Source organism: Vicugna pacos, chromosome 32 (genome assembly GCF_048564905.1).
Source record: "Vicugna pacos chromosome 32, VicPac4, whole genome shotgun sequence".
Lineage (NCBI taxonomy): Eukaryota > Metazoa > Chordata > Mammalia > Artiodactyla > Camelidae > Vicugna > Vicugna pacos.
The window spans coordinates 12,390,430-12,413,145 of NC_133018.1; the positions used below are offsets into that span (position 1 = coordinate 12,390,430).

At 45.2% G+C, this 22,716-nt stretch overlaps 1 long non-coding RNA gene across 4 annotated transcripts in view; it reads right to left on the reverse strand.

The window, feature by feature from the left end:
* The window catches only part of LOC140690939 (uncharacterized), a 186,324-nt gene that overhangs the window by 47,496 nt on the left and 116,112 nt on the right, over positions 1-22,716 (reverse strand). For all 4 annotated transcript variants that reach the window (XR_012066345.1, XR_012066344.1, XR_012066347.1 and 1 more), the window contains one exon: positions 22,139-22,235. This is a non-coding gene — a long non-coding RNA (uncharacterized lncRNA). The remainder of the gene's footprint in view (positions 1-22,138; positions 22,236-22,716) is intronic.

A 22,716-nucleotide genomic window follows, 5' to 3' on the forward strand; every position in this document is an offset into this window, starting at 1 on the left:
GATTGTGTTGGGTCCTACTTAGATGGAGACAAAATGTAGCAAGTAGGGGGAAAAAAAACATAACAAAAGATGTAACTTGTGGGCCCTACTCTCCTGCTTGTGTTGGTCTCAGTATCTCACAACTGCAGGAACAGCATCCGTCACCTACCAGGAAGGAATGACGCATTAGACTCTGTGTTAGGTTTTTAAAATAAATCACAGTCAGCACATTCACGGGTCCAACCAACCTTGGATTGAAAACACTCAAAAAAAAATTTCAGAAAGTTCCAAAGAGCAAAACTTGAATTTGCCAAGCACCAGCGACTATTCACATAGTATTTACGTTGTATGCAGTATTGTAAGTAATCTAAAGGTGATTTAAAGTCTACGGGAGGATGTAGGTTATTTGCAAATACTACACCATTCTATATAAGGGATTTGAGCATCCTCAGATTTTGGTATTTCAGGGGTTTTGGAACCAATCCCCTCTGGATACCAAGGGATGATTATACCTCATGCAAGGCCAGTGTGTCAGTTAGGAAAGTGTTAGGTGCTCTCTGAAGTAGATCCCAACATCTTAGTGGCTCTACACCCTACAAACTTTTTTCTCACTCAGGCAGGAATTCAACCAGGTATCCTGGCCATTTTTTATCCACCTAGACTCCTTTCATGTTGTAGCTTTTCCATGCCTTGGGGCCTCATCCCACTCCGAATTTATGCAACAGAGTATTTTCTCAAGAGAACAAGAAAGCAGAAGGCAGCACAAATGCTTAGACGAGCCTTGTACTGGAAATGCTGCGCACTGGCTCTGCTCACATTCCATTGGCCAGACCTCAGTCACATGGCCTCGTCTTACAGAAAGGGAGGCAGGCAAATGTAGTCCGGCTGCGTACCCAGGAAGAAGAGGAGGACACACATCATAGTCTCTGCCTCAGCTGGTTTCATTATTCCCATTTTCCAGATTCGAAACAGAGGTTCAGAGATGTTAAGTGAGTTGCCCAGCGTCACACAGAGAACAGGAATTGGGAATCAAAACCCCATGATTAAGCAACCAAGAAGATTCTTTTATTAACTGAGGACATTACTAAAGGAAATACTGAAATTGAGAAAAGGGGTTTTTCACTCATGCCCTTCGGTCTTACTATGAATTCTCCAAGGAACAATACTTCTTAGTCTGTGTCCTCTCTCTCAATACATCTCTCTCTGAAATTATCCCCACACTCTTATATCCATTCCAAATGTCATTTCCTTCACCAAGCAGAAAGCCTCATCTGATACACGAATAAATCCTTCTGCATTTGCCTTATCCTCCAACTTTTTAAAAAGGAGGGTGTGCATTTCACTTGTCCCTGGATTTGGTAACATCCAGCACCGTGGCTGACACCCAGAGGAGACTCAGAGACTCTCCTTGGTTTGAGGTCATAACAAGCAGAGAGCTTTTTGAACCTGTCTGACTTATCTGTGTATTTGTCAAAAGCCCACGACACTGAATGATGATTCTAAATTCTAACATTTAAAAAATGGTTCCTGGTCTTGTGTATCAATGTAGAGTTAAGTTCAGTTGTAACAGTGTTCAAACTAACAGCGGTCTACATGAAGCAGAACTGTATTTCTCTTTCCCATATAAACCCAAGGGTAAGAGGTCCAGAGCTAATCTGAGGCTTCTGCATCGCCATGTCCCCAGAGGCCCAGGCTCCTTCCGGAGTTTTGCTGGGCCGTCCCGAGGCTGTGGTCCGTGCTTTCATAGTCCAAGTTGGCTGCCACAGTGGCAGTTAGTGTATTCAAGAGAAAGAGACAAAAAAATAAAAAAGGAAAACAAGCAGATGAATAAACAAACAAGATCTGATCCAGCTGTTTTTTTTGGAAAAGTTCTTAAAGCCTGTTGGCCAAAATTTAGACTAATGGCCAAGCCTAACACCCAGAGAAGCTGTAGTCTTGATTCTTGCTGTCTAGATGTCTGAAATGGTGTACATGTACTCTTGGTTGGGGGGAGCGGGGTTGTTGGGAGGTGATTCGAGTAGATGGAAATGAGAACGGAAGCTGGAGGAAAGGTGCAGCCTTTCAACACCTGCTGAGCCGGCTTTAATAAGAGGTGCCACGCACTCCTGCCAGCTATCTCCCCTGACTCTTCTTAGGGCAGGAGACCTCCCGTGTCTCCACGCTTCTTACTCTCACGACCTCCTCCAGTGCACTCACCCAAACTCCAGGCGTGAAGTTTCTAATCTAAATAATCGAATCCTCAGACCTCTTACTTGGGTGAGATTTTACCAGCGTAGGGTGCCCCTCAGCCCCCCTGAGCCGCCTCTTGTCCTTCCTGCCTCCATATGAGAAGAAGATGAAGAGTCAGTCTCTGGGGGGGTGACCTGAAAAATGTCTCTTCTTTTTTTTTCTCTTCTGATTCCACTGTATCCAAAATGAGGAAGCAAGTCCGGCTGGGAACTTGTCGCCAGGGTCTAGGCGCGGGAAGCACACTGATGTCCCAGCGTGGCTCTAGCTCAGCGGTAGAGCACATTGCTTAGCATGCTTGAAGTCCTGGGTTCAATCCCCAATACCTCCATTAAAAAAAAAAAAAAAAAAGGAAGCTCACTGGTGTCCCAAGCCCAAGTAGGGCTCTACCAGCGCTCGGTGTCACCGAGTCTTGGCTGGGTCACCCGTCAGTATCAGCTGTCAGTAAAGCAGCGCCCTCCTTCCTGCTCGTCTGAACAGCTGCCTCTGTCAGGAACCTCCTTGGGAGGAGAGGCAAATGGCGGTGCGTCGTGAGCTCAGGCTGAGCACCGCTCACGCACCGTGGAAACCTCACTCCCACCTCCAATAAGCACCTGCGGGCCAGAAGGCGCGTATGGTACAGCACCCGTCTCCAAGTCCCCACACACTCGTTGCTGTCTCCCTATTCCCACCGAGGAACCAGACGCAGGAGGGCAGACTCTTCCTCAAGCTCACGACGCTTGGAAGGGGCAGGGCCAGAGCCCCAAAGCCAGTCTCCTGACCGCCCCCCGCAACTGCTTTAACCCCCGGAGACAGGATACGTCGTGTTCTCTAGTCTCCTGTTTTCCCCTTGTCTCCACCTCTTCGTGCAGGTATGTATTTTTACTTTTACATTTCATTTCATCTCTCTTCATTGTTCTTGTTTTTCTCATTCTTTTTTTTTTTATAGTCCGATTGAATTCTTAGCAGAATAAACAAATTTGCATTCCTGTATGATGGTCTGTGGACGTTCTTGTCTTTGCCCCACCAGACATTTAGTTCTTTAACTCTGTGACTGGGTCTTCATTTCTGCAGCCTCGGCACCTCTTCGCAGCCTTGGTGCGTTGCTGGTCCTTAATCTATGTCCGAGGACAAAATTCAGTCCCATGTCCTCCCTCTTCAAGGCAAGCCGGCAAACTGGAATTCCATTCCCTGGTGGGACAGGCACTGGCTTCTTGAGCAATCTCTGGCTGGACAAGGATGGGTCTTCTTTGATCTTTCTGGGTGATCTTGAGCGAGTAATGAAGCCAAGCTGGGCCAGCAGATTCAGGCAGCATCTGGGTCCATGATCCCATGTGGTATTTGGTACATGACTGCAAAGGAACTCTGTCCACCACGCCTGGGCCTGTCACTTCATGATGGGCAACTGAGTTTCCATAATACCTCAGGCCCTGCCACCTCACACCATCCCTCACGTGGATGGTCTCGAGTCACTGTCTTCTCTGGTGTCCAGTTTGGGTGGCTCGAAATAATCTGTCTATTGAATATTGTTCAGTAAGTCCTTAACATGTGTTAGCTCATTGACTTTCACAATAACCCCATGGGCCGGACACTAATAATATCCGCATGTTACAAAGGAGAAAACTGTCACACGTGACTGGGAGGGTTAGCTTTCTCAAGGTCACACAGTGGTAGAGCTGGGCCTCAAATCCAAGTATTCTGGCTCTGGGGTCCGTCCTCTGAAGCACGCCACTGTATGAAGATAACCAAAACGTGGCAGCCACATGGGTGTGACGCACCCACCCCTGCTTAGCAGACTTCCTGGTGATGTGGAGTTGACCACACAGAAGGCACAAGTTCAGGGGCGCAGTTCTGTGCTACTTTGAAACGATACAAGGTGAGAAGCTGGTTGTCCACTGTTGTGGTCTGAGTTAGGCACACTTGGGTCTGATTTCTTTCTCTGTCTGTTACTGGGTAGAGTAACTTTCAAGCTATCTGTCCCCCTTCTAATGACCACCTGCATGGAGTCCTTCACCCCAGTGATTCACCCTCAGAAGCCATGTTGTATAAGATGAGTCCATCCACCGCCAACCCCTGATGTTTGATCAGAGTTAAATACTTGACTAAAGCTAAGCCAATAAAACGTCTTGCCCAGGAATCTGGACTAGGGGCTGAGAGAGAGAGAGAGACACTATTATCTCACTGTCTTAATCTATATATAAGAGTTTGGTGGAGGTCATCCTTGATCACTATATGGATGGAGAAAAGAGAACCATGAAGCTAAGAGAGAAGAGAAAAAAATGTAAATCACATTTTTGAGCTCCTCATTCTCACCCTTTCCCCAGACCCACCTGCATCCTTGCCTTTGGGGGATGATGTAGAACTTTATTTTTCCCTTAAGGTAGCTTCTGGATTCTATTACTGGAAACTTCAAAGACACATGCTCTGTTCCTTCAACCTGGAACGTAAATTTCCCAACTTTCTGCCCCTCTTTCTTTAGCTCATCTTTTAAAATGTTGTCTTTCATTCACCATCTACATGGAATTCTTGGTACACCAGTAAGGGCGTAACAATATTTAATAAGCGAACGACTAAGTGAAATTCTGACTTAATACCTTCAATGAGCCTCAGTTTCCCTGACCATGAAATGAAAGACGAGAAGGGTAACTCACAAGGTGGCTGTGAAGAAGAAAGACGTGCAGGGTACCTGGCATACAGGAGGCAGTGGGTGAATGGCGTCCACTCTGGGCAGGGGTGGTGCAGGCAACCACAGCCAGCATGTCCCATCATATAGGTATCTGATTTCTGCTTCAGGTAACGTCCCCTTTCTATGTTTTGACTCAAACCCCCAGTGGGGCGAGACTGTGGAAAAGGAGTAATCTGAAATTAGATTTGCCACTACGATTCCCAAATCAGAATCCATTTTCACTTAATGTATCTCTGTGCCCTGAGCGGTGCAGCTGTGCTGGGGATTAAAGGAAGAGGACAGATCTGTCTTCTAAAGAAGGGAGAATTTCCTGTACTGCTCTGTCAAGATACTTGCTTTCCCACCATTTGTCTGGGTTGAATCCCCGATGCCCCCTCACACTGGCCCCCTCCCTCGCAAAAACCAGAGATCATGTTAAGCATCACCTCCTGGAACTGAGAAGAGAGAGGCAGACACACATTAATGTCGAGATCTCCAGGGTGCATCGAGAATAAATAAAATTCCTCCCTTCCCACTCCCCACGCCATACTCCAGGGATGCCCAGTATTTACTTGTCAGCTGTGCCAGCAGGTCTGGGAGAGGACACCATGAAGAAGACACAGCAGGGCCATGTAACAAATCACTGGCGGGGGAGGTGAAGGCCCATCGTGCAACAGATAACGAGTCTGCAACCGCTGTCTCTCCGGATATCCCCTCTGAAAGCCTCACCCACCCTGTTTCACAATAATCTTAACCCAACTGTGTAAATTCAAAAAAAAAAAAAAGTTCCCACGGCTTGTAAAAGACTGGTACAAAGTAGACCATTAAAATAATTGTGGCGATTTGCAAACTTTAAAAAAATGGAGGTGGCTTTCAAATAAACCACGTTGTGTAAGTCACCGATACGTCAGATGGTGGAAACCATATAAGTGAACTCATATCGTGAATGTATACCCCATGTTCTTTTCCAAGCAGCTTGTTTTCTTCTCTCATGGGTGATGAGAGCTGAATCTTACGGTACGGTGGAAAAGGCACTGGACTGGAGTTAAATAGTAGCATGGTATATAATTTGGGCAAGTAACTTTTCTTTAGGATTTAGGTGACCCAGCTGGAAAAGGTGGTAACTGGACTGGAGGTAGGAGAGTGTCTGTCTGGCTCACGGGTCATAACTTTCAACTGTCCTACCCAAAGCAGACATCACTAACTGATCCTTTCATTCTTTCCTGTTTAGCCCAGACATGGTCTCAGAGTCCATTTCAACCCACAGTTTCAGGGAGCCACCACCAGTCGATCAGATATAAACTTTGAGAAGAAACTTCTGTCATTCCTACACCAGATGATCTCAAAGTCCTTCATGCTGTGCAAACACCGTATTCACGTAGGGCAACGGCACACGTCACCACCACTCTAAGTTTGTAGCGGAACTTTTTACTTTCATACCTCCAGGCACACCCTCTGTAAGCTGCCTTCAAAAGAATATCACTAGGAGTTAAGATTTCCAAATAAGAAACTACACTCGAGTTTAAAAAAAAAATTGGTTGACTCCTTTATCCCATAAAAACTTCAGAAGGACACAGGGGAATTAATGGAGATGACCTCAAAGTGATCCAGAGATGCTTCTGGATGATCCATAAGATCTACCAAGAATCAGAAGACAGGGAAGGTTGGTTCGCTGGCCTCCTACATGAGGTTTCTTCAGAGACCCAAGCTCAGTCCTGCCCGCTTGGTAGGGATTCATTTTCCCTTCAAATTACAGCTGATGAAGGCATTTGTCAACCTCTCAGAAGTCCTCAGGAGGAGCATGTGAAATTGTGGCTAGGTCTCAGAAGGTTTTTGCACCACGTCATAGCAGTGATGGTAAGTCCATTCAGGACCTGGCTCACCTAGGGAGACTGGCATATGGCAGAGTGACGTCCCCCTAAAGCAATTCCACTTTGGTCAAAGAGCAGTTCTGGTCCAGCTGAGAAAAGAATAGGGGTCTGACCGCCACTGATGTGCTGATGTTATTGGGCATAGCTGTTCCCGGCCTCAGGACACAGCTCTGAGTTTTTCCTCCACCAACCTCAGTGTCAAAGGCAATAAAACTATGATCTCCTAGAAAGATGGTGTCTGGAACTATTCTTTCGGGACCCAGGCCATGAAACTCACAGTAGCCTATCAAGTTTCTATGGTGCAGAATCTTCTCTGGTTTGGGCAAATGCCCCCACAAGGTAAGGGTGTCAGAATAAGGCTCAAGGTAGTGACAGAGTGGGGAAAAGATGCTGAATTCTGCTTGCTTTCACTTTTGTCTGATGTACACATACGTCTCAGAGCAATGCTACCTGAGATACTGCACATCAGGCACTTAGCACAGGGTCTGGCGGGTAGACGGAGCTCAGTAATAGGAGGTACTGAGTGGATAATTACAACAGCATCACAAGCGGCTCCCTGGTCCTCTCTCTGCTCTAAGCAAGAGTGATGATGATGATGTCGATACTGATGCTGATGGAGGTAAGTGTAATAATGGTTTTCCCACTCCTGCGTGCCAAGTAAGCTAGTCCACATTACCTCACTCTATCCTTTTAGTGTTTATAAATATTATTATGCCAATTTAACAGTTGTGGACGATGAGGCTCTCAGAGGTTAACTTGCTAAAATCTTGACAGCTAGCGACTGTAAGAGCCACAGTTTGAATCCCATTCCCTTCTCTTAATTGCCGTCCGTCATTCACTCGCCCAGTTAGGATTCATTGAGGACCTCCCAACTGTAGTCTACGTGCACTGTTTCTGATTCTGAGGACACAGCTGGGAACAAGACAGAGAAGATCCAGGCCTGTATGAAACTCACATTTTAGCCGAGGCAGACAGACAATAAAAAAGGGAAAAGCAAACTTGATGATTCCAGATAGCAGTCAGGACTGTAAAGAAAGAGCAGAGTGAGATGTGATATGGAGTAATGGAGGTGGGGAGGGGAGGAAGAGCACCTCAATTAAGTGCTAAGGAAGGGCCCTCTGAGGAGGACATATTGAGATCTAAACATAGGAAGTTGTTCTCATTTAAGGATCTCAGTGCAAATCCTACCGGGGATGTGCAAAGGCCCTGAGGCAGGGGTGACCTTGCCATATTTAGGGAAAATCAAGGCAATCAGAGTGGCTGGAGATGATAGGAGTGATTGTTCCAGCAACAGATGAGCCTGAAGAGGTGAGAAGAGGTCAGTTCACGAAACCTTCCTTAGCACTTGACACAAACTTGGCTCGTATGAGACGGTCAATGAACAGTGTCGGGTGGGTAGTTTCTTTTTATTAAAACTGGTTCCTGACCAGATGTCTTTTCTTTTAACCATAAGGAATGCTTGTCCATATTTCCTCCTAATCAAAACGCAGTTTGAATGAGGAAAATTCAAGAAATAATTCATGGTTAAGCAGAAAGGACTGGAAAGAACTTTCCAAACTGGACTCGACTGACCTTACACATGCAACAAATGTTTCTTAAATGCCTACTCAGTTCCTGCCCTGAGATACTGGGACTCCTTGTTTCCACTTGGAAGGTAACCGTGGGCCTGTTATTCCCCAGAGATAAGGAAGCTGAGTCCTCTCCCTGAGTCACCCCTGGACTCAGGCAAGAAGTTCAAAGCTCTAAATGGATTGTAAACATACAAGAGTCACAAGTCCTCAGAGTCACAAGGTTAGCAGGAGGGAAGGTCAGTGTGAGAGTTCTCGGACGTGGATTTAAATCCTGAGTCTGCCACTTTCTAGTTAAATATCCCAGGTCAGCTGCTTCAGTTCCCTGAACCTCAATTTCCTCATCTGTATTATGGGGGTAATAATAATACCTTGCTCATGCGAGGACACGTGCACTCTTAATGTATGTGTCATAATCCTCCCTGTACTGACGCAGACTATTGATAAGATAGAAATTATGGCTATTAATTATTATTATTTAGATAATTTTGACTCATAAAAAAGCAACTTGTCCTCAGAAGCACAGCCAGGGTGGGATATCAAAGGATGAGCAGTGCATTAGAAGCCGTGAATCCAAGCTTCTGGTTCCAGCCCCGACCCTTACTGGCTGCGTTATCTTGGGCAGGTCATTTCCCCGAGCTGGGCTCTGAGACCATGGTTTGCCTCTCAGCTCAGAAGTGACAGGTTCCTTTACCTCTAGAGCAGGGCATCAAGGCACAGAAAGGCTAGGCTTCCCAAACCTGTGGTGCCCTTCCTGGGGGGGCCCACATCCACACAGTCACCTCAACACCTTGATCCTGTGTGTACTGACACAAACACTGCTTCCTGAGGGGATGACTGTGTCAGGACAAGCTTTCCTCTGCCCCAAGGGGTCAGCCTCACTTCTGAAAATCAAGCAGCTGACCGAGCCCGGGTCCAAGCACCATGGGCGTCAGAGTGCGGAGCAAAGCACACGCTCGCATTCCTCGATGATTATGTCCAGTGATGAATGAACCAGCTTCTCGACAGGGAGGAATTTCCTACAGGTTGGGGGGTTCTTCCTAGCAATGTGTTTTATTTGACAGCCTAAGGCAACGAGTTCACAGAGAGGAAGGGGAGCGTGGAGGAAGGGAAGGGAAAGAAAGGTTATTTAAGCACAAGAAGCATCTGCCAAAAACATGTAAAACTGTCACAACAGGAGATCACATAAGCAGGTTGAGGGGGGAGAAAAGGTAATCAGAGACTTAAAAGTCCTAGGGAGTTACTGAAGCCAGGAAACATGTACTTTGTCTGTCTTAGCACTTGGGTGCATTAATTGTTACTGAATCCACTTGGCACATCATATAAGTACTCAAGAATCATTTGTGAAATGAATGAATGACAGGATAGCATTACTGCTGGCTAGAGCCACCAGTGAAGGCGTTACAGGTTAAATGCGTTGTGGGAGATGGGTAGGATTTGGATTGCCAGAGGAGGGAAGCGATTCAGGAAGGACGGCAGCTTTCACGAAGATCCTCGTGAGAGATTGAGCCTGGCTTGGTGTGCTGGGAGATGCACTGGTCAGACAAGGCTGGGCTGTGCCAAAACCAATCTCCCTGGAATCCCAGGGACTCAGTGTAATAAAGGTTGATTTCTTACTCAGATGGTATGCTCAGTGCAGGCTGTCAAGGGGCTCTGTTCCACACAGTCATCCAGGACCCAGGCTGAGGGCAGCACTGATACCTGTTAGCTGCATTATTTGCAACGTGAGTTCTTTAGGGTCACCAGACTAGGGGAAGAGGTCTCATGGAGAACTCACAGGTACTTTTTTTGAGTGTTTTCTCATGGAAGGGGCACATGGCCCCTCTGTGCACATCCCATCGGACAGAACTGGGGACCTGGCTCCATCCATTTGTTCCACAGACATAAAATATGAGAAGAAATAAATCTTTGTTGTTGTGAGGCCACGGGATTGGGGGCATTTCTCACTGCAGCAGAACTTAACCTAAACTTATATGGCACACCATTCATGCCTCCCTCCTGAGACAACACTGATACGAATGCCAAGAGCTAACTTCCTGGATCTTCCAAAGGTGACACGTCGCTAGTGTCGATGTGGGTCCCTTTGTCCCCTTTCTCTCCCTCAAGCTAGACCCATGTTGAGTTCCAGGAAGAATAAGGAGATGATCCTTCAGCCTACATGGTGTCACATCTCATAACCTAGGACCTAAGTTACAACTGTCTGTACCCAGCAGATCACAAAACCTTAGTGAAATCACTTCCTGCAGCTTTTGCCTCTGTTCCTCTGCCCCAAGGATGCAGAACTAGATTCCAAGGTTCTCTCTTCTGGGAAATAGGCTTTCTGCCATCTTTGCCCTTCTTTCATCTTTTCCCTGTGATGTTCCACTTCTTCCTCAAATTTCCCTTTCTCTCATGCAAACCAAGATAAGCAAAATCATCCCTGTGGGCTTCGGGCCCTAACACTTTACCAGACACTCCCAGATCCATCTGAGTCCCAGATCAGTAAGACAAGATATGACCTCTCTCTCCTTCAAGGGCACCCCAGAGCTCTTTTTCCAGATATTTCCATGGGGAGCACCCTGGCTTTCTTTGGTAAGATTCCTTTATCAAGGAGATGGAGGCCTCCCCTCTCATCCTTTATAAGTAGCAAGCTCCTTGCCCAGTTGAGCCCATTCCACCCCTTTATTTTTATTTTTCTTCTTAGCATTTACCATCATCTGATACATTATTCATTTGCCTACACTCTGTGTCCTCCCCTAGACTGTGTTAGTGCATGTTTATTCCTCCAGGACCAGCATCTAGAACAGCGCTAGGTATATAGCATGTGTGCAGTAGATATTTTTCGAAGAAAAAGAATGAAAGCCCCATAGGTTTAAAATAATATTACTGAATGGAGCCTTGGGTTTTCCAAGTGGACCCCGTGAAGATCCACCCCATGTGGAGAGATTATTAGTCCTACTGACAGGTCATTTGGGATGCACTGATTTTATTTGCTGTGTCAAGGAGGGGCTGGAGGTAAGATTTTATTTGCAAACCAGGTTTAACTTAAGAAGAATTTGGAAATCACTGATACAGGCCAAGTCACACATTTAGGTGGATGTGAAAACTGAGGTCTAGCAAGGGGAGGACTGTTTATCAGATCGCTCAGCCAGTCAGTGATGGTGTCAGGCCCAGAACACAGCTCATTCACTGATTGACTTTGCGTTGTTGGCATGTAAAGATTAGGCCAGACGCCTTCATCAAACGCTGCTTCTTCCATGACCTATGAGTCAGAACGCTGATATGAAACTGAGTTCAGCGACAGCAACAGTTCCTTGCTCACACATCCTCCTCTGTGCAACCAAGGTGGAAAATTCCAAGATCTCACCCTTCCAAGCTGGAAAAGTTCATTAACCTGCCTGACTGTGTGCACATGTGTGTGTCTTTATATGACCTCTGAGTACTGTAGATGGCAGAATCCATCCAGTTGTGACCGGCTCTTATTAGATAGCCAGGTACGTGTAGTTTGGGTCCTCATATCAACGGAGGTATCTGTCCTCTGCTACAAATAAGAACCACCCCGTGGAGATTTATTACCTCACAGAAGAGGAACTGGGGAAGGGAAACTCCAGGGCTGATGGGTTCAGTGGTTCAATGACATTATCAAACATCTAGGTGCTATTTCTCTCTCCCTGCTGTCATTTCTCAACGTGTTTATCTTGGTCAGGCCTCCTTATGGCCCTAAAGTAGCTCCCAGCTCATGAAGATGTCATGAACAGAGGCAGAAAAGGGACCATCTCCTTCCCTGTGTCTCCTTTCAGGAGCCAGAAACCAGCCCCTAGAGGCCTTTCCCTGGAGTTCTCTCCACAAGCCCAGGCCGGACCCAATTTGCGTGACTCATGCCCTGAAGGACATGGCTGCCGGAGGGAAGGTAAACAGAGTCCTGCTGGTGTGATGATTACTTCTATGTGTCAGCTTGGCTAAGCCCTAGTCCAGGGTAGTCACTCAAACCATGTGTTGCTATAAAGGTTTTGGGTTTTTTTTTTTTTTTGCATTCTTTTTTTTTTTAACAGAAGTACAGTCAGTTGACAATGTTATGTCAATTTCTGGTGTACAGCATAATGTTTCAGTCATCTATATACATACATATATTCCTTTTCATATTCTTTTCCATTATAGGTTATTACAAGATATTGAATACAGTTCCCTGTGCTATATACTTCTGCCTCAAGACTGTAGCATCAGCTCGTGTCCTTGAGTTCCCAGGCTTCCAGTCTGCCCTAGAGATTTGGGACCTGATAGGCATACTCAAATATATGTGTGTGTAAATATAAGAGATAGATGGATAGGTGGATGGATGGATAGAAAGATAGATAGACTCTGTTCCTTCTCTAGTAGATCCCTCACTTGCACAGTCAGCTAGAAAGAAATTGGGTAATGGCTACTGGGTAGAGTCAACATTCTTTTTTTTTTTTAAACCAAAAGATGGGGTTTGCAAGAATATGCCATTTATCCGTTTATGTATTCACTTTTTCCACAAGTTCTTTGAGCATTCACTCTTACATTTACTCATCAATATTTTGAGTCCCTTCTAGGTACTTGAGAGATACGACTGAACACAACAGACAAAAAAATCCTGGCTATTTTAAATTAATGCAATTAACACCCTCTGACAGACACTTTCATGTCATCCTAGAATTGACCTTTGTAGCACTGACCACAGTGCATTTATACAGTTATTTTGTGATGGAAAAAAATGCATGTGTGGCTCTACCACTGGACCTTAAATTTTGCTTTGGAGTTAAAAAACAAATATTAAGAGGCATAAGGAGAATTCAGTAGTAGATGTGGCAGACTTCTAGTGCTCACACGTCCCCAGCTCTCCTCTCCCTCCCAAGCCCCTGGGAGGGTGATGTTTTTAAATCCTCCAGAATTACGGTGAGGCCTTATGACTAGTTCCAGCCAATGGTCTATGAAGGCAAATGATGGTGCCACTTCTAGGCTGAGGCTTATAAAAGCTTGCATGACTTGTGTTTGTCTGTCTCTCTGATGTGTGCCACCCAGGGAGCCATGCATCAAATACCATCACCTTTGGGGCTTAGGATTTTGACATATGAATTTGGGGAGGGACACAAACATTCAGATCCTAGCAATGGCTCTATCTCAGGAGCAATTCCCAGAGAGGGCTGATAATGCCCGCTGATTACCAGCCATGACACAGAGGCTCCTGCCAGACAGCTCTCTCATCATTCACTCAACTTTTCACTGAGCTCCTACTATGTGCAAGGTATTTACTAGGTGGTAACTATATGGATGTGAACACTGACCTCAGAGTTTGGGAAGGTAGATGCCCAAACAGGCAACTGCAATATACACGAGGTTTTAAAGACGTATCTGTGCTGCTAACAATAACAACAACTATTCCAGTAAGTGGTACAGCGTAATGAGGGCTTATTCTATGCGAGGCACTCATTTTAGGTTTCATGTGCATTCCTTTACTCTGTCCTCACAACAAACCTGTGAGGCAAGTACTAGAAGGATTCCCATCGCACACGTCAGGAAAGCAAGGCTCAGAGAACAAAACGATCTGCCCCAGTTAAAAAGCTAGAAAGCCCAGGCTGGGATTCACAACGCATCTTCCGTCTTTAAAGCTCCTGCTGCAGATGACTACCTAGCACTGCCCTCTACTACGTGCCTAGTACCGGCCCTGGACCATGGTGGGCGCCCTCAGTAAGGAATGGCTGACTGGATAAGCAACTGCTGCAAAAAAGTGAGCACAGGAGCTCCGGGAGGCCAGCCGAGGGGCATTATGGGAGCAGTCTAGGCCAGTGGTTCTCAAAGTGTGGCCCCCAGACCAGCAGCAGCGGTATGGCCTGGGAAATTGCTGGACATGCCAACTGTCAGTCCTCCAATCCAGACCCACTGATGCAGGAATTCTGAGGATGGAGTCCAGGAATCTGTATTTGAACAAGCCTTCTGGGCAATTCTGATACACCACACTGCTCTAGGACCTTGCGTCTCGACGTGCAGTCGGTGAACCATCGTCATTGCCTGGGAGCAAATGAGCAATGCAGGCGCTCAGATCCCAACCGCAACCTACTGAATCAGAATCTGCATTTGAACAACATCCTCAGGATTCTTTTGCAAGTTAAAGGTTGAGAAGCACTGTTCCATCCAGACCAGTGGTATTAAAATTGAGCTGCTCCTTGGAATCCCCTGGAGAGTTTTAAAAAGTACTGCTGTGTGGGTCCTGCCTCTGGAGATTTTAGCTTACTTGGTCCGGGTGCGGCCTGGACGTCAGAATTTTTAAGACTCCCCAGATGATTGTAATGTGCACGGGAGTTTGAGGGTCACCAGCATCCAGGACTCTAAGAAGGTTTCCCAGAGGAGGTGGCATCTAAGCCCAGCCCTGCCCCCAGGTTGGGTGTGGCCCCGATTGGACAGAAAAAGCTGGAGTGTTTTGGGTGCAGCTGTCTCCACTGTCTCTACCTGTCTTCAGTCAAAGAGGGAGGCCTCCCAAATCAGGGGTTGTCAATCCACCCCCTGTCAACAGCCTCAAATTCACGAATATGCTCCAGGCAAGGGTTCAGAGGCAGGGCAGAACGAGGGAGAGGTTTTATTACATAAAGCCTGCATTCTCCGCGCTGTGCATTAATTAATTTCAAAGTAGGCTGAGTGATCGGGGAGGTTTGGGGCAACAACACAGGTAATAAAAAGACTTTCGAAAAGTCCCTCCTTTCTTCTTGGCTTGCCTCCCACCCAACCCACCCAATCAGGGTCACAGAAAAATTCCAGCCTGGAAGCATCGAGCCTTTGCAGAGAAACAAACAGAGCTAGTCAAAGCGAGGTAGTCAGCAGGGTCGGAGGCAGAGGATACGGGGAGCTGGGAGGGGGTGGTGGAGAGGGCAGAGGTGAGGAGGATGCCGAGGGAATGGTGACTTGAGAAAGAAGGGTCTAGATTCTTCCGAGTTGGCCTTCTCGGCTCCAACCCTGGAACTGTTTCCGTTGCACCCACTTCCCCACCTCCTCCTCTCATCTCCTGTGACTAATGATTTTGACCCTTTCCCAACCCGATCTGCAATATCTCAGGGCTCTGTCACGGTCAGCTTCCGGCCATCCGTAGGTCAGATGACTCCGCGCACAGGAGCGCCAGGCTTGCAGCAGCCAAAAGGCAACAGGACGTGGCCCAAGGCAGGTTCCCCCAGATACCCTTGGGGCCCAATTTCTGCTCTCTTTCCTGCCTTTTCCTCTCCCCGATCTTTTTGTCATTAATTATCTTCACTGCTGATTCTTCTCTCGCTCTTTCGGGCCTCTCTATTCCAGGCACCAGCCGAGGGGGGATATAAAGCCATGATAAAGTGACAAAGAGATTTTTAGTTCCATTACCAGAATGGGTTCATCACAGGACGACGACTTCTCAAGAGAGGTCCCCGGAAAGAGTATTTTCTCAGAACAAATAGGGAGCCATCACCCCAAGTGCTCTTGGAGTTCCTCTTGTGTGGGGAATGGCCTTTGGAAATGTCTAAATGGACATTTCAAAGCCAAGTACAAAATGCATTGTGATTGCTGTTCACTCATTTTTTTTTTAATTCATGTTTGCGTCTTAATTGTTGGACCCAAAATGAGTGTAACAAAGTGAATTACCCATGTTACTCTCAATGCTTATCCCTGAATAATACTTGACTCTTGCCCTAAGGTAAAAGCTACCTTCCAAGTTTGCACATCTGGCCACCAAGAAAGAAACTGTCCCCCTAAAATTAAGAAAAAATCTGAAGTATATACTCCTCTTCCCCCACCCCCAACCCCCAAAAAAGAACTTCTAAAAATACTCTGAATAATGACAGCATCTTTGGGAGACGTGTCCGGCCTCTGAAAGAGAACTTCTGGCAAAGCTACACTGTTTTGAAGGGACGCTCTCTAAAATCACAACCTGAAAAAAAGCGTTGAGGGTTTTCTTAGTCACGATTCATGAACTCAGTCCCACTTCCTCTTTTATCTACACAGTAGTATCTGGGACCATCCCAGCTTTTAGCAGCTCAGATTTTCCAGGCATCTTTCCTCCTCAGGATAAGCAACAACAGGAACAAGCACATACTTGACTCAATATCATAGGATGTGGTTTTCTCCTCTGTTTTGTTTTTCCTCTTTGACTACTCTCCACTCCTACCTTGAAAGGCAAGACTATTTTCACGTCACGTTACATCAGTTCAACAACTATTTTCTGCATGCAGGGCTCTGTCTCACATGGTGTGTGGGAATCCCTGGCCACCTGAGATGTGCTTTCTTCCTCAGTTTCCTCTAGAGTGCCAAAGAGAGAAATGGGTGAGGGCTGCCCATGATGCTGTGTTGAGAAGGATTCTGAGGTCCAGATTCAGTGGGAACATATACATGTGACTTCTTTCTCCTTACACTTAATAGACACGGAAATATTTTGAATGAATACATACAAAAAAGAAAGAGAAATGCACCCGTAAGTGACGAGACCCACCACTGGGGCAAGAGGAAATGAATCACATCGTGTCCGTGGATGCAAGTGAATTTTTAGAGTCATATTCTTCCCAGATGGCTGCCGAACACTCTCCATTCCTATTTCCATCCAGTGTTAAAAGTCACAGTGTCGGCGGGATCCCCACTGAAACTGTTTATTTTGAAGAATATTTTGCCCTGTTCTGCCGCACCAGAATGGCCACACATGGACATCTGGGAAAGACTAAAATAAAGAATTGCCCCAGCATGAAGGAAAATAAGAGATACATGAAAACTAAATGTAGCAGGTAATTCTGAACTGGATCCTTTGGCTACAAACACATCACTGGGTAGAACTTGAATGGGATTTGAGAGCCATACGGTAATAGTGTTACCAATGTTAGTTTCCTGATATTGATGGTTATAATTTGGCTACAATGGGAAATGCCTTTGATTTTAGGAAATAAACATAAAATAGTCAGGGCTTAAAAAAAAATCTGCCTTGTCCACAAATGTAAATAACATCTTCCCCTGTTACTCCCAATATGAAGATAAAATTTACCTCCATCAAATATACCCAGAGTTTCCTAATAAACACTCTGGGCAAGGGAAAAAAGGAAAGAAAACAGAATTATATAGGAGAGCTGAATGAATATATTTAGGTACAGCTTGATGTTCTCTGTGGTTGGTGCGAAGGACAAACTTTCCAACTCCCATGAAATATGCTTTAAAAGGAAAGGTTACTTTTTAGATGGCCATCAAACTTCACAGCAGCAGAATGGGCTTCGAATATTATGAGGTCTTAGGTCTGATAATATTGTGAGTGGTCACATCCTGGGACAGTCATGGAGATTTCACAGCTTTTACCCTAGGAGAGGAAGAATTCCAGGCACGTTTCTAAACTAGTATCTTACCACGAAATACACCTGTCATTCCTAATTCTTTGAAAGATGTGCTTTAAAAAAAAAAACCAACCCCCCCCCCCAAAAAAAAACCTCAATGGAAGAAATGTTTTCAAATCATAGTTCTCAGGGTCAGGTTTGTGTAAGAAAGTTTTGGTGAACAAGTAACTGAACAGATGCCGGAAAACCCAAGACTTTCATTTGAGGAGAGGAGAGGGATTTATTAGACCGCTAGATTAAAATTCCTGTATTTAAGACATATTTCACAAACACTTAATGGGGTTTTCCCACCCGTTAAGAGCAAACCAAGGGCACAGTGTTCCATTTTAATAGGGGCAGTAACTTCACTTCATTTATAGACTAAACTGACAGAAAAAAAAAAAATACAAGGGTAGTTCTGGCCAGAGAAAACATGACTTAATGCAAGTACTCGGGCAACATATTAGAAATAAAGGTCTGTCTGTAGCCTCAGTAATTTCTTTTCCTTTTTCTATTTTTGGGAGGGGGTGGTGATTTGGAAGAAAAAAAAAATCCTGTGGTTGGTATCCAATGAAGTTAACACTTCTGGGGCAAGACCTCTATTACATGCAAACATCATGAATTATAATTACAGAACAACCTATTTACACATGGAGGAACACAGGGTCAAACAGAAAACCCTGCCAAGAATCTCAGCTTTTGCCTGGGAAATACTGGCAACTGGCATAAAGCAAATGGTCTCGGAATGGGGCGAAGCCAGGAGGGGCAGAGAGATCTAGTTTTAAATACATGTGATGTTTAGCAAACACACATAAAGAGTCATCACGGAGGTTTATCCTTTTGATAAACTGGCCTTAAAAGAGGAAGAGATATCCCCACATCTGTCTCATAGAATTACCGACACTTAAACTGCTGGTATGGGTGTAAAGCGGGTATGACACATTTTCAGGAAAATTTGGAAAGACTCACATTAAAATCTTAAAAAATATCAGTGCCCATCTCTAGCAGTTCATCCTAAGGAAATAATTAAACAATATTCCAAAATGCTATGTATATTTATATGCGAGAATGTTTACTGTAGAGCTGTCTGCAAGTGTAAAATATTGGAAAGGGCCTAAGTTATTCATTGATAGGAAACTGGTTAAATCAATTAAAGTAAATCCACAGAGGAGATACCATATAGCCTTTCAGAAGGATCAAATTTACTTATATGCGTTGACACAGATGTCTCCAATGTATCAAGTTTAAATGGCAGGATATTAAGAAATGCAAAGTATGATCTGATGTTTTGTTAAAAAAAAAGAATGTATATGTACGTCTATTAAAAAAAGAACAGACTAGTATTCACAGGACGACTAAAAACAGTTATGCTTGGTAGGCAGAATAACTAAAATATGTCCGGTTGCTAGATATGCCACATGTCTGTATGGTTTGGATTTGTAAACAAATATAGATCACATTATAATAGAAAAGGCCATAAAGATGAAGCCTTTTCCGGGAAAGGGAAAGTCAGTCTGCTTCAGAGAGCTGATCTCCTTTCCCCTGGAGGAAACCTAGATGCTGAATTTGGACACATCTACTTTCTAACTTGCGTCTGCCCTCTGCCCGCCGTTGACGCTGGGGGAGTCAACCCAACGTCTCTGAGTCTGCCCTCCACTCTGTCACGTCAGGACATTCCCCTCTCCCTAGGCTGGCGGTGAGGATTAGGTGAGGTAATGTTTGTACAAGGCCTGGTACACATAAGGTGTTCAGTTAAAGAAAAGCGTGCCTTGTCCACTTAACAGGTGCAGCGCACACGATCTAGACTTGAGCCACGAACGTCTGTAACCAAGGGGATGCAGTGGGATGCCTCCGCGGTGTCTCACCTGCTGCTCGGCACTTCCTGGAGGATAAGCAACCTAGCTGATGTGTCATCTCCACTTAAAGCTGGGAGATGAGTCATCACGATTAGTAACATGTCTAAAGTGCTCCCTAAGTGCCTAGCACTGTTCGGGCTCTTTAAAGTGATAAGTCATTTAATTGTTCAAATCACTATTGTAGACTGACATTATTATTATTATTATTCCCATTTTACAGGTTAAGAAACCAAGGTACAAATAAGTTATGTGACTTGGATAAGGTCACCCTGCTGTTTAGGGATGGGACTGAAACTGGAACCCAGAACTCTGATTTCTGAACCTGAGCTCTGACCCACCAAAGCACCTCCATGTCAAATAACTAAGGGTGAGCTCAAGGCTAAAGAGTGCAATTCAGAAAAAGGGGCTGGGGCAGGGGGTTGTCTGTGGCAGAGGATCAGCCATTGAAATCTTAGAAAAGACCAGATGCTCAAATTTGAGGGAGGGTCGGGATGTCCTGGAGGGTTTGTTGTAACAGGATTGCTGGATTCCACCCCTGCTAGAGCTTCTGATTCAGTAAGTTCAGGGAAGGGCCTGAGGATCTGCATTTCAAACAGGCTCCCAGGTAGGTTGGGGATGGGTCCAAGACCACTTGGCCCTTAGGGCTGCATAGCATTCGGACTGACAGGGAGCAGCAGCAAAGCAGGGCAAAGCCAGCAGTGTCTAAATATGCAGGCCCGTCCCCATTTCTGATTTAACAAAATGTCAAATCATAGACATTGATAAGCAAGGGTTTAGTGCTTCTAAATACAACCGTACTGCCCTTTGATGTCCACATCTGAGTGATGCAGCATTCCAGAAGTATGACTGAAGCACTGTGCTGTATACCAGAAATTGACACAACACTGTAAACTGACCATACTTCAATAAATATACATATACATACACACACACACACACACACACACACACACACACAGAGACAAATAAATGAAGTATCTTTCAACAGCCAATCAACGCAATGAAAAGGAATTCCATTCTTTCTCTCAGTCTTTCCAAAGGCAACGCTGAGGACCCAGTGCATCACTTGCCCGACGTCACTTCCTGTAAACCTTTTACCGTCCCCTCGCTTCCCTTCCACCTTATGTGTTCGGGGACTTTTCTCCTCCTTACTCCCCTCAAAAGGTCTCTCTCTGGCCTTAGGGGAAACAGGCATGTCCTTCCCTTCCTCTGACCCTCCCAAATTGCATGTCAAGAAAGCTCAAAGGACCAGGGTGGCAAGAAAAACACCAAGGAAGTGGCAGTCTAGGTCATTCTGACTGTTAGTAGTACTAAAATTACTATAGTAATGAAATCAGGTGGTACTTTTTTTTTTCTATTTTTGCCATTTACTTTTCTCAGATAATTCTACCTGAGTAATTGATTTCTAAGTCTTCTTCCTGGTAGCTGTAGTCTTTAGGGAATGAGGCAAGGGAGGCATAAACTCTATACCAGATTCCAGAATAAAAGAATTAAGAAGTCTCCATAGAAGTTTAAACGACGCAAATTAAAGGGAGTTCAAAAAATTAGAGAGACCCTTTCAGTGCAATTTCTAGGAATCTCAATTTATAATAATAAATGTAGTCTGAGATTTGATATCACGTTGACAAATTTGAAAGCTGTAGCCACATCTTTTTGACTAATCAAATAATCTTGAATAGTAATATTTTGGAAGGGAGAAAGTAGTGCCGATTTTCTCATTGATTTTTTTGGGGGTGGGGTGGGTCCAGAAAGTAGGTGAAAAGTTTCCCAGTCTGTTTCCAAGAAATGCCTTTATTGCCTCCGAATATCAATGGGAAATGGGAAAATGGCCCACTTATTTAAGCTTCAGATCTTCCATCTACTCGTCAGCCAGAGGGCTCTTTCTTTAATGTTACACGTTGGAATTTGACTCTAAGACTTCCCTTGAGGAAAGACTTCTATGCCTAAAAGCAGACTGAACACCACTGACCAGAGGTCATTTCAATAGTAAGAACAGGCATTTCCCCTTCTGGGACTCAACAAAAGTATTTTCAATTTTGAAAAAAAAATAGGCCATAAACATTTCTATTTTTCCTGAATTATCTCTTGTGAAGAAAGAAAGAGAATGACTTGTCACTGAACTAAACCATGGTTTTGTATCTCAGGTTTATCGGCAAACAAGCAGCTCTGTCTCTGCTTTGATCTCCACGTCAGCACCGCCTCCCTCCCAACGACAAATCTGTAGCCTGTTTGCCCCCTTGAGGGCCCGAAGGATGACCCTATAGAAAGGAGCTGGCTGTCTTCCCTTATTGTCTATTCCGAAGGTTAAAACGAACAAACAAAGCCCTGGTTTCCATATTTCTCTGAATATACCACTACATAAACACCATGCATGAATTCATGTAAACCAGTGGCTTCCACTCCTCACTGTACATCCAAAGCTCCTGGGAGCTTTTAAAAAAAAAAGTCTCGATTCCCAGCTCTCACGCCAGGTCTATTAAATAGAAGCTCTGAGGATCAGCTCGGGGCGTGTTTAAGAAACAGCGTGCTCACAGCTTTCTTGTTCCTTATGGGGAAATGGGATCACAGTCGACACCATGGAGGGAAGCTGGCTGCACAGAGTCTGAAGACTAAAGGGTGCTCATCACCCTTTCAGACACCAACAGGGAGGCATGCCGGGGAGCCCAGGAGCTACTGAGCATGCTCTTACCTTTCGTGCCCAGGTCCTTCCAAGGTCAATGTGGTCTCCTGAGCACCATCTTGGCTGCTTCACTCCAGGCCATATGCTGCCAACTCAGATAAGGTTCCTGGAGAGAAAGGTCATTGTCTCCTTAAAAAATATGTCCCAAGGATGTTATCCTATGCAATGCCCAGTAGAAAGTGGATTTCTGTGGTCAAGTTCAGGACATGGTACTTACACTGACACCCAGATTAAGAGCCACCATGGACTTGGGCTCTGAAAAGAACTGCCATAAAGAAATCTGTTTACTTAGCATTCTCAACCCATATTTGACTATGGAATCCTTTTCCTGTTCATATCCCTGTCAATATCAGAGGCAAACACTTTGGCAAATGCTGACCCCAACTGTGAACTGCTACGCATAATGTCCAGTGTCCCCCTGATCTGTTACTCCTTAGAGCAACCAGAGAGGGACAGGAATCGGGGCAGAATGCAAGGACAGGAAAGATGCAGCTTGGCCGAAGGGATTTAGAAACATGATAGTAATCAGAGAACTTGAGTATAATGGCTTATGTTGTTCCTGAAAGCATCTCAGCCAGGCTGGTGGT